We start from the raw sequence: 19,809 nt of genomic DNA, 5'->3' as shown, positions 1-19,809 counted from the left end.
GTGATGACCCATTTAATCATTTTAATCTATCAGTGTCTAGACTGTAACAGGAGCTTCACACCTCTTTGAGGACAAAGTTGTGCGCGTGCAGTGTTTTGTGTATTTTCAAATGTGACTCTTACACTTAGCTCCTTGTTGAGTCAAGCTATATTTTAAGGACTCTCTCATTTGAGTTTGGTTTAATTTGCTCATACACACTTTAAAGTACCCTGACCGAGCTTGAGCAGCAAAGTTTAGGTCTTACTGGGAAGAAGGCTTGATCCCGGGTTCTTGTGTCCTTACACCCACAAAAACATTTGTGTCAATCACTGCTCGTCTACTAATGATATTTTGTGGTGATGTAAGACATTGCAAACGCAGTGAGTCTGTGCAGACCACATGGGATACATGGATGTATGTGTACATCAGTGTCCTGATAATTTTGTAATGAGATAAAGTCATCATAATGCCTATACAACCTCTCTCTTACTCAACATTACGCTCCAGCCTCCACTTGTCTCATCTCCTTAAGAATCTTCTCATTTCTGAGCACTCATGAGGGATAAGATGCCCTATGAACAGCTTACTAGGACTGTCCTTACTAGGATTTCATCTTAATTTCAAAGGGATATTAACAAAACAAACAAATATAATTTTCGCCTGAAGGATCAACCATTTGGACTGTAATAAATCTTTGTGAATACGACCTAATGAGCACAAACACCTGAATACGACACTGCTTTCTGTCCTGACACAAATCATACAATCATTGGTAAAAAAAAAAAAAGAAAATAATAACGAGCTAGACTACGTATGATCAAAGTTGAATCTGTATCCAACCCATATGCCTCGTTCATGTCATATTGGAGTCACTGTAGATTTCAAATGTAGTGATGTACTTGACTTTTTTGTAGTCTCTATATCCTGTATAAATAAAGCATTTACACCTAAAGGGTCATTTATGCTTGTGTCAATCAATTGCACATTTGTCCTCTCCTATGGTAATATGAGAGGCCATTTCTATATTACTTAACATGCATATGATACACACTTAAGAATGCAGTGAGGTACCTCACTTGGCACTTCATAATACGGAAGTACTTGAAAATGTAGCAACTAGGAATGTGCCAAATCCAGTCTTTTTAGTAGTCTCTATATCCTGTATAAAGGATAAAGAGGTCCACACCAGGTGAAATTTGACAGTAAATGTACTAAACAAGCTAAAATATACAAAACTAAGCCAGCAGCACCATAATGTCTGAGTCAAACAGATTTAAGGAGAGATTTCTGGATCTATCTTTGTTGTCCTGTTTTAAGGTATTAACGTCTGAAATCCTGCATTACAATATAAATAAAGTAGTTATTAAGCACCTCTATCTTGGATTTCTGAAGTTTAATTGTCTATGTCAAATGTTTTTACAACCCTGTCTCCTAGAAAATATGCTATTGCTAATACTTAACAACAGCAAACTGATGACGATGAAACATTTTTAATTAATGTATCTGGCAAGTGGCAAAATGTTGATATTGAACATATACAGTAAGTACAATGTTCCATATCTAAACACAAGAAAAAGACGGTGGCCTTTGTTTACAGAAAAAGTCCACAGTGACATTAACACATTTAACTTTTTAAACTTTTCCTAACCCATAACTAAAGGATATTTGTTGCCTAAGCCTAACCAAACATGGATCTAGGATGTGAACCCTGGTCTCTGGTATGAAAGTCCTGTACGTTGTACACCCTCCATCCACCCCAACCTCCTCTCTATGACTTGCTCACAGTACATAAATGTAACACTGCTTTCACTCGAAAAAAACCTTGCCTGTAAAAATAATCCACAGGCAATCACACAATCACAACCTAATTGGGAAAGCTAATCAGTATTATGTATATGTCATTTCTAAGAGACAGTGTTGCTTTTTTGCTACTTTTGAGTAGCCGGTATTAGTAGCAGAGTAATCTTACACTAATTTCAGGAAATCTTTTCAAGTCATTTTTGCTACCGTTGGCAGATATATATATATATTTTTAATAACAAATCTCTTTTGATTACATATTGAAGTGCAGATGTATCAGCAGTTGTGTCTATAGGATCTTTTTGCATCATCTGAGCTAAAAGTAGGACATTGGACATTAAAGAATGCAGCCAGACTTGTGTCTGCATCCCCACATTCACAGAAGATCATTGAGGTAATACATGTCATTAATTATCATTCCCGGGGCCTACAATGGGAGACTGGCTGTGATGCTGAAGGTGTTCCCTGGGGCCAGCACTGGGACTTGGAGACACCATAATATTACCACACTGAGAAAGTTTGCCGAGCATGCATGGTCTTTTTCAGGAACACCCTGCTTTACATTCATGCAGGGAATGTTCCAGCTCTGCATCTTGAGTTTATATTAGAGAGTACCACACAAAATACAGCAACTCTCCATTTTCAACTTTAGAATGCAGGATGCATTTTGCAGACTGTGGATTTGTCCTCCTCAGTGTAGTTGTATCTTCATGGCCAATTTGGACAGGGATGATAACAGAAATTAATAATTCTTCCAATGAACATATGACAAGTGAATATTGTATTAAGATACTCTTGAAAACCCCCCAACCTATCCTTTAAGCTTATCTAAAAAATTTTGAAGTCAGTAGATGTCGTTTAGAAATACTGCAGCCTAAGGCACTGTAATGCATACACGCATTATAGCTTCAAAATAGACATCTTTAATTTTTGACTTGCTGTGCATTTTTGGAGAGCTGTGTTTTTCCCAGGATAACCTTTTTAATGTTCTTAATGTGGATCTTAATGTGGATTAGCCGTACTTCTCTTGAATGGTTTAGTGCCTAGAGCTGTGGGCATATCTAATGGGCATTAGATAGTGCTCCCTTAAAAAGTCCTATTGTATTTAAATGGGGAAAAAAATTCTCCACCCTTCCTTCTGAAATATAAATAATTTCTTAAAGGTTAATTTCACTCTCTCATCAGAATTTTGATAATCAGTGATCCATTAATTAAGTATTAACGCCATGTTTAGATAGACGAATCCTCATTTATTTCATTGAGGCTACTGTGTTAATATGGCAGGGGTGCAGATGCAGCTTTGGCAAAAAAAACCACAGGATCATAGGTCAACATCACCTGGCCAATCAAATAATGCAAACACACATCTCTGGTTGATTACTTTGTGATGTGAATGGCTTTCCAGTGCTCCAAAAGCTACATAGTATTAAAATTTGTGGTGAGTAGTGTTTTGCTATCTGATAAACCTTCAGACTCATGGATCGAATACTCAGACCTTCAATTAAGCAATATTATATCAGAGGTTGTGCTTTACCGTCATTGTTGGCACGACAGTGATGTGGTCAGGAACGAGGTGCTTGCACCAAGTTCCATAAGCATCCCTCTCATGTAATTTTGTTATTATACAACATTTACCAACAAAATAAAATATATAAACAAAATGTATTCATATTGTGAGGCAGTTCGCTCTAAAAATAAAAAAAACTTTTTCCTTGCATTATCTGTTTCCATGGAAATACATGGGGTATGAATAATACCTGGAAAACAATCACTCACGTCAGTAGACTCCTATGTAATGAAACCTAGTTTACTACTTCAGCAAGTAGGCCAACCCTTAGTAACAACCTAGCAACAGAAACGATTTCTAGTCCCTGCTGAGTCAGCCAGCTAACTTGAGCTGACGCTTTCTAGAGATCGTGGTATTTCCCAAACTGAATGAATACCACACATATAAACACAAAACTGCTTTGCTAGCTCAATTTTGTTGTAACTAAGATATTCGCTGTAAAAAATAATTTTTCCATTGACAGATTTAGCTACTACATCTGCGAACTTCACAGACATTTTTAAGCTAGTAGCACTGCATCACTGACTCATCAGCACAGCAGATCGAGAGTGGAAGCTGAGATATACTCTATACTGAAGGAAAAATGGTTACATTTGCTGTGTATGGGGGTGCCGGTTAAAGATAAAGAGTGGAGAAGGGTTTGGAATTACAACAGAAAAAACAAGTTTGCCAAGTTCATACACATATCTCCGCAATTCAAATCAACCACCAGTCATCTACTCAGAAATTACTGTTGCTGTTAGCGCAACGTCACGGTCCGTAGTTCTAATGAATGGCGGAGTAATATTTTTAGTGATGAGGCTTTTTTCATTTGAGTACGGCTAGGTGTGTTGTGAGCACGTTCAGATTGCTTGGTCGGAACTACATGTTGTATAATGAAATGCAATAACTACTGAAATTGTATCTCATTGTCTAGACTGTACCACAAAGACTTGTCTGAATTGATGTTTCATAAAGACTCTTTGATAGTGTTTGTTATTGCAACTGATGGTGAGGTAAGGTATGACATTCATCCATTGTTATTTTTATTGAGGTTCTCCATATATTGAGGTATCCATACACATAACATAATACATCACACAAAGGCTGCTGACTACAATGGAGAGTGTGCCTTATTGTTCACTGGTGTGTAGTTCATGTGTCCTGTTTCCATTTATATCATATGTGTTTAAAAAGCAGAATTATGTGAAAATGTTGTTGATCTTCCCATTCTATTAAACTTAATTAACATAGGCTATTGTCACTATTACTAACTCAATGATACATTAGCATTTGTCCATTTAAATTTCACAATACTGAGACAGGGATCAACTTCAGAGCTCTTTAAAAAGATACCCTGCAAGGCAACAGTGACCATTGTGAATATCATTCATGATCATTTTCATTCAATTTTTTTGTCATCATTTATCTGACATGAACAGAAAAAATGCTGGCTAGGACCTCTTACCACAACCACTTTAGCTCAGGCTTTGTTTTACAGAATATCAAAGGGGATATATTATGCATTTACTTATTTTCAGTCATATATACAACGTTACAGTGTCAGATGTTCATATTAAACGTGGCCAAAGTGTCACATAATGAGGTAAACGAATGTAGAAGTAGTCCTAGTGAGCAAAAAGCACCAGCTTCAGACTCTCTGAACGCTTGTTGGAAACATCGGGGATAATGTAAGAGCACAACTCAACAAAATATATAACATAGGTCTAGTTGTTTTTTTGGCATTTTAATGCAGAATAATTACATATTATAGCTTTAAAGGGTCAGTTCACCCAAATAATTAAAAAGTCACTTACCATGGTATTTAATCATACAAATAGGGTTAGCTGCTTTTATTTGTGGAGGTCCTAAAATTTCCACCTCAAATTTCTGCAGAAAACACAAGAAGTGAATTGAATTTTTTTGTTTGGCAATTAATGAATTAAAAATTACAACCCAAGAGCAGTGTGTCTTTCAACAAATAAAAACTACTCGCTGTGAACAGTTTTCTTTAGAACCACTTTTTACCAAAGTAATAGTTCCTGTGGAAACTCTCCAAGGTCTGTGGATTAATTCAAATACTTTGAGTGCCATTCACCTCCTCTGTACAAACGTTTCACAGTTGGACATCTTAAAAGTAAGCAAATAAAACCAAAGCTGTCTACATTGCTCGATACCACTCGGAATACAGTAAGTGAGAAAACATGTTTTTGGTGATTTGGGTGAACTTACCCTTCAACAAGATGAGAACAGAGCTGAGTAACAAAACTGATTTGATGCTGGTTTCATTAAATATCATAGTTGGACAGGAAACCAGTATTTGCACATTTGTTTGTGATATCTACATTTCTGAATAAACCAACCAACTATCCCCATCACTGTTTCTCTTAATAACACTATGGGTGTCAGTCAATATGATAATGTTCAGTTGATGTTGAAACAGTATGCATCTTACCATTTATATGGAAAACAGTCCACAGCTCTGATAGTGTTACCTTGCTCAGAACCTCTACCTTCTAACTAAAGTAAACCTTTAACTAAAACCAACAGCTGGAAATGAGGTAAGAGCGTGTGAGTGCCCTGTAACCTTTGGAGATTGTCAGAGAAATGAGTGTCAGACACATTGTTATCACTTCTCTTTATGGCATCACATAGGGAACAGCAGCTGCTTGTGTGTACGTATGTGTGTTGGAGTGAGTCGGAGTGTGTACTTAAAGCCACCCTCTATAAATCAACGTCAAACCACGATGAAGGCTATATATGACTTTGAGGCAATTATCACATAGGACAGACACCTATGTAGACATACAGAGTGACTGGGAGTCAATTATCGCTGTGTGGCTGCTTAATTTTCACTGCTGGTCTGATCTACGCGTGGGAAGTAATGAAAAAAGGGGCTACAGGAAGTGTTGAAATATTGTGCAAAGTTCTTTGATTTGCAAGAATAATGCAGCATTTTCAGTGAGTTGGTAGCGTTGGTGAAATGTAGTAGGTTTAGATACTCTGTCAGTCAGTTTTTGTTTTTTAAAAATGTATTGTATCCCTCAATATGAATTCTTTTCAGGCTGGAAAATGTTCGTGAACAGCATGATTCTTGCTACTCTTCGTGAGAAACCAGGAAAACAAAACTTCACTGTGGACTCCATCATAAAGTGACAGCTGGGGCAAAGGGGTGCTGTACACTGACTAGGACTGGAGCTTTAAATGCTTCTGACCTGTAACCATCACCCATTGCAAATATATAATTGATGTGCAGTATGGACTAGTCTCATTAGAAAATCAAGAGAAAGATTTGTCAAGCTATATTGACACTGTATAAAGAAAGGAATCTCTGTCTGTCTGTATGTATGTATATATGTATGTTTGTCCTTCGCATATCTCGACCATTCATCCAGTCTACTTCATACCTGGCAGGTGGATTGCTGGGGAATCAAGGAAGTGCAATGTCAGTATGTGAAGTTGTTTGGATGAGCATTTCTCAAGAAACATATTTACAATACTTCATAAACAACATTGATTTCTTCTGCCCTTGCAACCCACATTATGGACAGAGGTGGGATTACATCCATAGTGTTAATGACTTGAAAAAGTTTAAGAGACTTAAGCTATTCTATTTAAGTGTGAACAAAACTTGGTCTCAGGCACGTTCAGAAATATAGAAAAATACCTCATAAACAACTTCCGCCTGTGAATTCAACAAGTGGAAATACAGACAGCACCATTCTGCCATTGCAACCCACACTGTGGTTAGAGATGGGATTACATCCATAGTGATGTGAACTGCCATAGAGAATCAATTGACAAAGTTTGGAGAGTTAAGCTCTATTCCCGTTCTTCACACTCGGGAACTTTGTATGAGTGTTCAAGACATAGTGCAGGATGTCTCAGGCATGTTTTGAATGGGCACTACAGTTCATCCGATCAACTTCAGCTCAACTCAAAATTGTAGTCTCCAGATATTCTGTGTGTGAGGCATTTAGGGAGCATTTGTAAATTGCAGGGTCTACCAATAGACTGCATATGAGGCGTTAAGAGAACATGGGTCAATTATAGTGTCTACTGATAGCCTGCATGTGAGGCATTTATGGAACATCTGTAAATTGTAGCGTCTATCAATACCTGAAGTTGAGGCATTTCGGGAGCATCAGTGAATTGTAGTGTCTACCAATAATCTGCATACGAGGCATTTAGGGGACAGGCACTGTTTTCTCTAGGTATTGAGAAATCTGCCCCTTCTGAACATGCATGTTTTGAACAGCACTACACTAGTACTACAAATTAAAAATAAATGGAAATCTGAACACGGAGATCGTATTGAGGATAAAACATGACACAAAATATATGAGAATATTCATATCATCACATGAATCATGTAAATACTTGGACAGAATAGAAAAATATAGAAATATATCAAAACAGGAAAATATCAATATTATTTCCTATCCCCAGTCAGAACAGTAACAAGACTAAAATCTATAGTCCAGCTAGCAGCTCTGTAAGCATAGTAGTGCTTTGAGCCAAATGCTAAGTCAGAATAAGGTTCTATTCTCTAGCGCAAGGCACACAGTGGCAATGCTAACATGCTGATATTTATGGTATTTGCCGTGTTTACATCTTAGTTTAATGTGTTAGCATGTTAACATTCGCTAGTTATCACTAAACACAAAGTACAGCTCAGGCTGATGGCAGTGTCATTAGTTTTACAATATCTTGTCATAGACCCATGTAATGGACAAATTTGTAATGGATGATCCATCCCTTAGTTATCAATACATTTTACCTAAAGGAGACCTATTATGGTTTCCCTTATTTTCAGTCATATATATAATGTTACAATGTCGGATGTTCATATTATTGGCCAAAGTATCAAATAATGAGGTAAACATATGTAGAAGTAATCCCTGTGCACAAAAAGCACCAGATTCAGACTGCTCTGAACACTCGGTTTCCAACAGTTTTTCTACTTTCAGCCCAAGCTGATGTCGGCTTGTGACATGATTTCTTTATATGGTCATCAGCTCCACTAACAAAAACACATGGTGTTTTTTTCATTGTTTTGGGGGTAGTAATGCCGAGTCATGACTGGAGTTGAGCTGGCACGCTGTGAGTGTTTTTCCATTCCAAAGCAGTGCAAAGTAAAATAAGTTGTTTACCTGTTGGAGGTGTGCTGGTCATCTGCAGCTCTTCATCAAACATCATCATCACTCTGGCTGCTTGTACTATTACTCCCTGCATTATTTCTAACTGATCCGCTGAACAAACAGCTTCATGTATCTCAGTATGTTGTTGTTTGGATTCATCCTCTGAGAACCACAAATGTCTAATGTCTTTCTGATAGTTTAAAAGTACACTTTCAGTGAGGTCAGTGTTTGGACTCTGACTCTGGTTACATGTACCCCAGCTATTGTTTTTCTCTTTTGTTGTTTGTTTTGACAGGGTTGTGACTGACAGGAGGCAGCTTAAAATTTTATTTTGAAGGGAAAAAACAGACAAGGCATGAAGAGGCTGAAAAGCAGTGTTAAGTTGCTTTCTGTTTACAAGTATATGTAAATCTCACCCCACAATTATCATTTGTTTCAACATTGAGCAGAACTTCTTTAAAAATGTATGATATACTTTTTGCCATGATGTTACAGACTGCAGCCCCTCCATACTGGCAGATCAGAAATCCCTAGTTGTTCTGCGCTCTGTGTGGAAATGAGTGGGGGTAAATGAGCCTGAGGTGGCTTGGTCGAAAAGAATTTCAAACATCTTTTGTTGTTGTTCATGTAAATGAGAACTGTCAGAATTGGCACACCAAAACCTGTTCTGCACATTGAGGGGAAAATAAAATGAGAAAAAACCTCGAATGACACTGTGCTCAGGTAGGCTACTCTGATCCTCACAGCACCCTTAATGCTACTTTGTGGATGCTGTCTCTGAATGTCTGCAATGCATCACAATTTGCAGATTATAATCACACATCATCATTATTTTTTATCATGTTTCAGAATACAAAGTAATTTCGGGGTCAACAAATGTCTTTTCGTGGGTTTTATGTTCTTACTGTCTGTTAGTTGCTACGTTGACTGTATAGTGTTGTATTCAATACTGGCAAAGCCCTCCTGACTGATGATATAGGGGCTGGCTGCTTGGAGTGGATAGAATTTATTTTTTTACAATATACACAAACCATGATGGTGTAAATATAGAAAAAAAATGTATGTGGGAAAATAACTGCTGCTCTTTTCTGTTCATCCTCACAAATGAAAGGAGGAAACTACAAGAGACACTCGGTTTCATTAACCTCATGACTGTATGCATGTGTGTGTTTTTGTGCGTGGAAGATAGAAAGAGTGCATCTGGGTAACTAAGTCTTTGTGCTATGGTGTTGATGTGTAAAAAGAGAGACAGAGAATAACAAACTGAGGTGTTAGTTTCAGTGTTTATACATTATGTGTGTCTCTGTGTATACATGAACAGTACTGTATGTATTACCACATGATGCCAAGATTTCAGCTAAATCATTTCCAAATGTGTGTGTGTGTGGTTGTGAACATTTCAATCTGTATATGTGCACTCAGATTTATGAATGTGTAAACAGTCTGTCACGTTTGAAAATGTAAACAGTGTGTTAATATGTGAAATGTGTAAATAAAAGCTGGAAAAAGAGACTTCTTCAGTTCAACTGCAAATAAGCTTCTCAATTGACTTTATGTGTGTATGTGTGACTTCTGCTACACTCCTGCCATGCACAAGATCTGCAAATGTGTGAGATCAGCAGATGTATTTGGAATTTTATGCACTCAACTGTTGCTGTCAGGCAAACACTGCCTCCATGGGCACATTGGCACATTATCCCACAACAAGCTCAACGAATATAATTGTTTAATTTATTAATGTTTGTGGTTAGGGTGTCATGATTGAGGAAACAGCCACTTCCAGCATATTTAGAAATGTTTTTGACTGCTTCCATTTTATCAAATGTATCGGCCCTCATTGACTCAGCGACATGTCACCCTCACGTTTTTTATGCTTCGAGTCTATTTTCTTCTCCTCTGGCACATTTTGTGAAGTGTGTGTAATCTGCCCAGACAGCTGTTTTAATCACACAAATATCCCACTGTATATGTGTTTTGACCTTATTAATGTATCTATATTGAATGATCAAGGTTCCAAGTCTGCCTGTGAGCTTGTTTTACTACAGAGCAGTTTGGAGAAAATCAGTGAAACAAAAAGTTAATCAAAAAAAGTGTTGATTTCTTCCTGTGGAGCCTACATGACAATTATTTAAGTTCAGTAAATTTCTGCTGTCAGCCTGGTGACAGTTTGGCCGGCCGTTGTCCCCTCAGCATCGGGAACTGCTGCTGACAGACAGCTGGTTCTGAGGACAGAGACATCAGAACGCAGGTCAGAGTCACCGTGGATTGAACGGATATAACGCTTTAAGAGTGGTAAAAGGTATCAATTCCCAGTTGTATGTGTCTTTTGTTTTCCCACAAAAGATGAAAATCTGGGAAGGCCAGAAGGTGGTGATATTACACATGAAGCTGTTTGACAACGACCCAAAATTGGGAAAACAAGGAAAAAGATGAAGAAGATTACTGCAATGAAAAAGAAGAAAATGGAAGAGGATAAGGAAGACTAAAGGCCTGTCCTCACTCTGACCCTCCCCAAAGACACAACTGGGTGTGGGGGGAGTTCCCTATTCCCTGTCAGTCAGGTGGTGTTAGAGGTGACCTTGGCCTTCTCATGTCTGGTTTGGATGGGATGATCCAGTGGCTTTTGAGTGACAGGATTCATATCTAATATTGTGTCACAACAGGGGATGCAAGCATTGAGCTTTGCCACCCACCAACCATGTGTGAAGGATTCTGTTCTATGAGTACTGAATTCCCAGTATACCGCAACGCCCATTTATACAAATGGCACTGGGTGGGTATTGAGCAGCTTGTCTCAAATGGCAAGTAAGTAGAGTAGTAAGCATGGAGAGCAGATTAGAGAAGTCTACTTTTGCTCACAGAGGTAGGGTTACAATGTGGAACCCTTAAGCCTATCCCTCTTGCCTCTTTTTGCTACCTTGTAGCATAAAACATCACACACCAGCTGGCACTGTGGCAGTGTACTGACAGCATCACTATAGACTGCAGCCATTTGGATCAGCCAACATGAAAAGTTGCCCAGTGCAGCTTTATGAAATGAGAAAAAAAAAAATCTGAAACGTAAAGTCCTGTGACAAATCCATCATGGTATGAGTATGTGAAAATATCTCTCCCCACTGCTGTATAAACAATCAACTTCTCTCTGGTTAGGCAACCATAAAGAGATCAAAACTACTCCCACAGGAGTTAAAAAATTCCATGTCTGTGGCACTTTTATAAATCCAGCACTGAGCAGATTCCTATAGTAGGATTTTTATAATTCTACTGAGGCCAGGGGAGAGAAAGAAACACCGGTAAAAAAAACAGGACAACAAGGCCTGTCTGGTCAAAGATGGTCTGTTCTTAGAGCTTCTGTTCTGTTCTATTCTGGACACACACACACACACACACACACACACACACAGTTAGCTGGTCAGCAATGGGATGAGCAGGGCAACAGGGTTATTGATTTCTGCTTGTTGTTGTTTGGAAGGATAACTTGTCATAGCGGCTCTCCAGATGATGTCAGATAGAATTCACACAGCAACTACAGCTGTCGTGGTGAAGGAATTTACCCTCCTGTGATTTAGGGTGGCTAAACAGTGCGATATGCAGTCATATGTGCTCATATGTGTTGGCTAAATGGAGCAGCAGTACCTGATGAACGTGGAAAACACTTTAAATCGCATTGTGGCAGGGAACAACATTGGCCTACAGCGAAGTCCGCTGAAACCTGGGATTTTTGAATGGAGTCCAGCTGGACACGCCTTTAGATTGTATGATTGGTGGAAAACTACTTTACCTCGCAGGTTAAATAGCAGTCTGCTTGGCCACACAGTGCACAGTGACCTGGGAAATTTAAACATATAACTGAGACAAAATATTCATACAGGTGTGTTTTTATCCACGGTTGGCTTGTCTATAGCGTGGTATTGCAATATTGAGGTTATTGCAACAGCCCAAACAGCAACAACAAGAGTCATTTAATCTCCTCAGAGGGAATGAAGAGCAAATTTAAAGATACGACACTCAAAGGCAACACTTTAACCCTGTAAAGCCTGTCGCAATATTACAACAATCACTTTTAGCTCTCCTAAAAAAAAATCTGTAAATGTTTTTTTTTAAAGACCACATTTACATAGTCAATGGGTCCTATTGTTTATCCTTGCAATGCTATTGGATAGCTAATGTATTTATAGGTCCGGCCATCTGGCCATGAACTCACACTACCTGCAAACTTTCTGGCAAGCTCATCTTCTTCTTTTATTGGACTGGATTTGTCAAGAAAGAAGTAAGTAACATGCTTTGAATATTTTTTTGTGATAATTACAATGTCTAGAACATGTAGATACTTAGTTATTGTGGAATACATTCATCAAACTTGATTTTGAGCTTGTTATGTCTATGTTGTAATTCTACAACGCTGGGTTAGAGTGGTAGTCAAAATAGCATGTGCACCTTACACATGACATGGGGACACTGCACTTCTCACATGTTCACATATGGAAAAAATACTAATAGAAATATAATTTCTTTGACGATTCACTATATCTAAGTTCTAAATTTGTTTTCTCTGTTAAAATTTTGAGTTTAGACAAGAATTGAACAAATGAATAAACTGTTTCTGGTTGCAGTATTTGAAGCTCTATCTGTAGCAGAAACTGTATCTGTATCTTATCAGTTAAAAAAATACATTTAACTGATCCTGGGCTTTTTCTGGGCTTTTTGTTTGTTTGCCCAAATAGTTGCCTGTTACATTAGTTAGAAACAGGTTCTGACTGTTCTGAATGTTTTGGGGGATGGTTGTTGCATTGTTCAGGGACAGGTGAGAATGGTCCTGATGTGGGGATGTAAATGTTCTGGGGGGATGGAAGTGCCCCTTTAGGTATGATAAGTAGAGAGCATAATAGGCTAGTTAGACAGTATTGTGTGAATTTAGTGAAATGTGTAAATTAATTACGATTAATTTGCACTGATATTATTTAGCCTGGAAAATACTTGGCTCTCAATCCTGAACACTTGGTCCACCACCCTATTTATTCCTTCAGGTTATCTCATACAATGTAATACTTTTATGTATCATTAATACAAATATTTATTATTATTTGTTTTTACTTTTTCCATTTCTGAATGCAACCAGCAAAGACAGGTCTCCCGTACAGTGTGCAGGATGTGATTGTTGCCATCCAAAATGGAGAGACTGATTTTGAAATGGAATCAGACAACACTTATGCAAGTGACGAAGAGGCAGATGAAGATGCCAGTGGAGTGGACGAAAAAACCCAACAACCCACTGACTTCCCAGCCAGAGAATATCATCGAGCCCCAATCAAACAAACACACCATTCCCTGTGACAAGGTATCGCTTGCTGAAAAATCACACATTTTCCAGTGAAGACGAAGAGAGGATGCTGCAGACACTGCAATAAAGGATAAACCAACATGCTATGCAGCAAGTGTGATGTTCATCTTTACTTTTCAGAGGAAAAGAAGTGTCTTTGGGACCATCACTGCAAATGAACATGGCTGAACACTGGGATGGAGATGAAATTCAGTTTTGTAAATACAATTTTATTCTGTTTTTTTTAATTAATAAATGGCTATTCATAAAAAATATGACTATTATGTGATTATTATTCATGGTATATACTGTTATGGGGCTAAATAAGAAGTCAACCCTGCAAATTAACCCCTAGTTGTTCTGTATATTTGTTCAGAGAATGTGTGGCCCCGGTTTAATCAAGGGAACAGCACTGTCTGTAGCGGGATTTGCTGAGACTGGAAACAAATATTTTCCAGTAATCTTGCAGTGCATCTTTTTTCTTTTGCATTTAATTTTTGCACTCACTGTTCTCACTCCAGGTGTATCAACATTATAACAGCTGGCTGAGACCGGAAAAAATACTTTCCAGTAATCTTACGGTGCATCTTTTTTCTTTTGCATTTAATTTTTGCACTCACTGTTCTCTCTCCAGGTGTATCAACATTATAACAGCTGGCTGCTGAACAGCAGCATTTGAATAGAAATGGACAAATTTACATTCTCCATTTCACCACCTGCATATGTGGTTTAGGCCATAGAACTTTTTTGATGAATCCTAAATCATGTCCACATTAACATGCAACTGTAAGGTGACTTGACAAGATACATTATATTCACTGCATTGGATTACTTGCTACATAATTTGATTAATCACACATTTGTTAGAAGTTTGCACCACTACAGCTGCAATAGCAACTATGTCAGGTCATCCATCTTTTGGTCCTAGTCTCGAAGAGGGTCCCTGTGGCAAAATTAAGACTTAAATTGTTTTAGTTTATATTGAGCTCATTTTTTGTAGATTTGTGTTTTATCAAACTGCACACAAAAAACCTGGGGCGAGGTAGTATTATTCAATCATAGGAGGACTGTAAGATGGTAACAACAATAATTTTCATGATCAAATAAGTCTGACTTGTGTTATTTTAATAAGTGATTCATTGTTCAGTGTATAAAATGTTGGACACTGTGAAAAATCATCAGTTAACAAATTGTCTGACCAACAGTCAAAAAACCCAAATATGTTGAGTTCATCATCATGGAAAACTGAGAAAACTGTACCACTGAATTTATGGCATTTTTTCATTCATTCATTAGTCAGCTGACTAATTGATTAATCATGTGATTATGTTAGCTCCAGGATACCGCCATATATAGTGGGCCTCAATGGGGGCCCAACAAAAAATTGGATGTGTACATACTTTTGAAGCAAATTTGTGATTTGTGATTTTGGACCATATATAGTAATTGAAATTGACTTGATTAGATTTGATTTGATGGATAGATGTATTCAGATTGAGGAACATCCCTCTTAGAATATGTGTGAAGGACATATGAAAGATTGACAGTAGGAATTCATACAGGCCCATGATCAATCACATGCCGTTGTGGTTGGAGAGGCTGTTGGAAAAAAACAGACAGGCTTCAGCTGATATTCTGCAAAGATACACATGAATGTTTCTGCAGGTTTGTGCAGAGAAAGGCATTATGGGTAATTGTAGGATGGTTCTATGTAACAAACCATCTGGCGCATCAGGTTATGTGCATGTGGTTGATGACTGAAAAACGTGGTTGAAACACATCCGGTATAGATAGCCTGGTGTTAAGCCCAGTTCAGACCAAAGATTCACCACAAGATGAAACAGTTTTAGAATGTCGAAGGAAAAAGTTGCAGCGGTGTGAACTGGCCCATCTCAGCTCAATTAAGACCGGTTGATGGCATCACCTGCTACTGAGCTTGTCAAGTCGCCAGTGGCTGGTTTTAGAATGTAAGGCACGTCACCTGTTTAAACAATCAGTTCATAGCAAAGTCAGCTGGACAAGTCAACAAACTGTCACCTGATAAAAATTGCAGAGTTTTGAACGGAGGAAAAGAGCCTCTTGTTTTTTTCATTTTTTTACTGTTTCATCAATACTAGAAATGCAACTATAGCAAGTAACTCACTATCCTCATCCTCATTCATATTTTAAGATGCTACAAATTATATCCCGCTACAAAAAAGCCTGAAAAGCCATCAGTTAGAATGGAAATACAGAGAGTCGTTGCTATGGGGATGATATACTGTCTCTTCTAGTCGTATTAGTGTAAACTTGTAGTAATTGCAAGTAGCTGCATTTTTCAACTTGTCTCGTCATGAATCTTTGGTCTGAACTAAGCCTTAGAGTCATCCACAATCTAAATATGACACCTAAATTCCAGCTAATATACAGTAGTTGATTCTACAAACACAATTGAGTCATCTACTCACCACCATGTCTGTCAGAGGCAAATGGCCACCACCATGGCTGAGAGCTGAAGCCAGTGCAGTTCCACTAATGGCTGCTAGATGCTAGAAAAGTCCTCTCAGAAAGAGCCAGTTCATTCTTTGAAGATGCACCTCGCTGTGATTGACCTGTAGTGGTTTGGTAGAAGATTGTCCTTTATATGTGTGTCACCAGGCAACTGTCAGATAAAAAGAAAGCTGTTCTTTCCTAAAATTTTAACTGGCTATGTTCAGTGGCGAGTAATTTGGAAAATAATTAGTTATTCTTCCATATTAAACGCACAATATGTAATTTCAGCCGCTAGGGGTCTCTCAATCAAAACAATAACAAAAGATGTGTGATGATGGTGTAAAGTAGCAAGGGATCATGGGAGTCATTGTCGTCGTTGTTAAATAACCGGGATAGGATTACTCCAGTGTTAATCATTCGGGATGTTTTTACTGGGAGCCGAATTACCCGCAGAGGTCCCCTCCTCTCAAGAACAAACGGACCCGGGGATTACAGGTAAAAACACTGAATAAAGCTGTTTCACCTAAAAAATCAATGTTTCTCAGACGATGTACGGTGACCACCAGACGTCCGGTACGGGCTGTTAGCTGAGCTGCTGCTAACACTTCTTCAGTTTATGTCTCTTATAACGTCAGATCCAGACATTCGGCCGGTTTCTCCCGGGAGCCAAATTATCCGCAGAGATCTCCTCCTCTCCAAAAACAAATGTACACGCAGATTAAAATCGTTAAAAATGCTAGAGCTGTTTCACCTAAAAAGTCAATACTTCTCCGATGATGTTTGGTGACCACTGGACTTCCTGGAGGGGCTGTTAGCCGAGCTGCTGCTAACATTTGCCAAGTTTATTTCTCTGATAACTTAAGATCCAGACGTCCAATGACTAAAATCCTTCTTTCAGCTAAAAGATATAGTTAAAAGCGACCTAAATTTGTCGTGAAAATGTGGCTTAAAACTGACTTAAAACTTAAAACTGGCTCAATTAATAACAGTTTCTGTGGAACAAGCACAACACAGATATATTATCTTGTATGTGTGTAAGTTACTCTTTGGTAGACGCCATTGTAGCGGACAAACACAGCCCTGCCATATGCATCTTGTGTGTGTTTACTCTTTGGTAGAGTAGGTATGACGCAATTGACATGCGACCAAATGAAACGGTCCGTTACTTTGATTAAATTACAGATTTCTCTGGGTTTGAAAATTGTTGGAAACATTTGGGATAATGTAAGTACACAACTCAACAAAATATATAACATAGGTCTAGTTGTTTTTAGACATTTTAATGTGGAATAATTACATATTAAACCTTTAATGAATGATATAACATTTTTAGTTGCTGCTGTCATTTATTATTATTCTAAAATTTGAGGTCAGTGGCTTGATACAGTAATTTAAAAGGGTGTTTTTAACTGTTTGACTCCAGAAGCTACTATGTGGGGATATCCCCACTCTCACAACATCAAATGGTTTGAAGTCAGGAAAACAACAACACGCATGCCCAAAGCCTTTGGCAATAAAAGCAGGTGTCATAAACTTGATGCCTACTGGGGCTAACGCTACCCAAACTGACTGCGCATGCAAACAGCAGCTACAGGATTTTAACACCAGAGTCATTGAAAGGTTTGCCCAGAGAAAGAACTGCTGTGCCTCCTTTATCTGTGAGTGAGCTTTGAATTGGTGAGTGAAAGAATTATAGTTTATATTGCTGTTGAAGTCTGGTGTGTATGTAATGTGATTCCATCAGGTCATTCTTCTAATGGTCGTGGCTGTATTTTATGGTGAATCAAAGGCTTGGTGCAGAACTCACTGCTGCTAAACTGTTCAAACCCATGAATAGTGAGATACTTGTTTGCCTTTACTCATGCAGGTGTCTACCCCCATTCCCCCTCTTCCTCCGATCATCTTCTGCTCTCCTTCCTGCATTTACTTAAAACATGTGTTCCCCAGCAAATGCCACTCCCTTCCTCCTCCAGCTATTCTTCAGACTGCAAACAGCTTTTGTATTGACAGTCACATTGCCATATTTTATCTAGTCCTGAAGTGTCCTGTAGTTATGCTGTAGAAGAGTCAAAATATTATTATTCCAGGAGGGATATGAAGCATTATGTGAAACTGTAATATCATGCAATTTTCTGGTCATGCCTCTGTCCAATGTAGTTGTTGCCCCACCATTTGTTTCCTACCTAAAGACACCACTGGCTAAGTTGAACTGAAGAGTCATACTGCAAAAGACAAAACTAGGCCCATCAACTACCAAGTACTTCTATTGCCTTATTCAGTTAGAAGTGAAGCCAGAACAGGATTTTGTAGATGTTTTCAAGTTATTTTCAGTTTTTCTGCATTTCATAACCTTGTCCGAATATAGTCATTCTATTAAAGCATAGTCTGAAGGTTACACTTTTATAGATATTAATATAGAAGTCAGCTGCAAAAGCAGCTGCAATAAACTTTGTGTGGCAGACAGCAGCACAAGACATGATATCTGACTGCACACCTATAATACTAATGGTATGACTCACTGACACCGTTATTCATTTGTGCTGACCAGGACTTGTCCCTCCCATTCGTGACCTTTGTAATTCTAAGGTTCTCACTAAGGGGCCATTATTTCAGTCATTTCACAACCAGAAAAGTCAAAACTCACCTTAAATATCTTCTCGACTTTTTTGACAGCTGTAATTGTGTAACTTTTACTTTGAATAAGAAAAGTATGTCACACTTTTAACCATTTAAGCCATTAAAGCTGATGTTACCTTGTAAAAGTGTGCGATAAGGTTTGAGAACACTACAGTTACAGCTTCATTTGCAAGGAAATAAATCAATTTGTTTGTATCCATATTTGTACATCAAAGTATTTCATTTTTATTGATGAGGGTAGCATGAAAACTGAAGTCTGTAACTTTCTGTACATTCTTGGCCTCAACAGCAGTGTGAAGTCTTTACCAAACATGGCTCATTTTCAAAGTTTTATGCATCAAAATTTTGATTTCAGTCTCAATGACTGGTGTGTCTCACAGATTGATATATTCAAAATGCAAAAAGACAAGGACTCTAAAGCCCTGGGGGCAATTTTCATGACACACCATAACATTTTGATGGAAAAACACTCATTTTAGTGCCTTAATGGCTAACCGCAGTGTGTGAAATACAAGGTGTCTCAGGGGTCTGATACCCCTTAATTGACAGCTCGGACCCACTGAAAATCTCACAATGAAAATATGGGGAGGTCTCAACAATGTTCCTAATTATTTTCAATATATCTAAACAATTAGGTTTATTTTTATGTAACTGAATATTGCAGTCAAACTATTTATGTTAAATGCTGGTTTCTCCGCCTCTGCATATTTAAGACAAATTAAAATGTGAACTAATTTATGTACAAAATAAAAGTCCTGTATTTATCTTGAGAAAAATTGTTTAAAAAGTCCTTAAACAATCCTTATATCACACAACAAACAAATAAATAGATCAATAAAAAAAAGCAACCGCACTTGTTCTTGTATAGTGACTTGAATCTAGTGGCTGATGTTTGCCTGTTCTGTTTTGTACCG

This window comes from Thunnus thynnus, chromosome 3, assembly GCF_963924715.1.
Source record: "Thunnus thynnus chromosome 3, fThuThy2.1, whole genome shotgun sequence".
NCBI lineage: Eukaryota > Metazoa > Chordata > Actinopteri > Scombriformes > Scombridae > Thunnus > Thunnus thynnus.
The sequence above is the reverse complement of the archived record's forward strand: the minus strand, read 5'-3'. Positions refer to the sequence as shown.